Source organism: Charadrius vociferus, unplaced genomic scaffold, assembly GCF_000708025.1.
Source record: "Charadrius vociferus isolate BGI_N301 unplaced genomic scaffold, ASM70802v2 scaffold363, whole genome shotgun sequence".
In the NCBI taxonomy this organism is placed as follows: Eukaryota; Metazoa; Chordata; class Aves; order Charadriiformes; family Charadriidae; genus Charadrius; species Charadrius vociferus.
In genome coordinates this window covers 2793669-2794100 of record NW_009647942.1, presented here as the reverse complement: position 1 = coordinate 2794100, position 432 = coordinate 2793669, and positions in this window count along the sequence as shown.

Here is a 432-nt window from a genome sequence, read left to right as displayed (position 1 = left end):
GTTTTAGTCCTTCCTAAAGTTGACCTCCCATTCAGGTAGCCTGAAATGTTGCTCTCACGCCTCACCAGCAGGTTCATTAGCTTGCTGTTTAACTTTCCACGCGTACTTGAAGCAAGTCATGTTTCAGCTGAGCACCAGCAGCTCTAAGCACCGAACAATCCAGACTCACTGCCTCAGCTTGTAAAAGAAACCGGTTGTTCTTGTCTCAGTCGTGAGCGGCAACAGGATGCTGCTCTGCTGTCATCTCAGTCAAAAGAATCATGCATATTAGCCCCCAAATGGGGAAGAAAACACAACAAAAAAAGGATAACTAAAGAACATGGCATTGGGGGGAGTTTAACGTGGTTCTTTGCTGCTCTGACCGCTTTTTCCCCGTGTCCAGCCCTGGGCGGGTGCCTGGGCGCAGGCCAGGACGAGCAGTGCGCCGGCGCT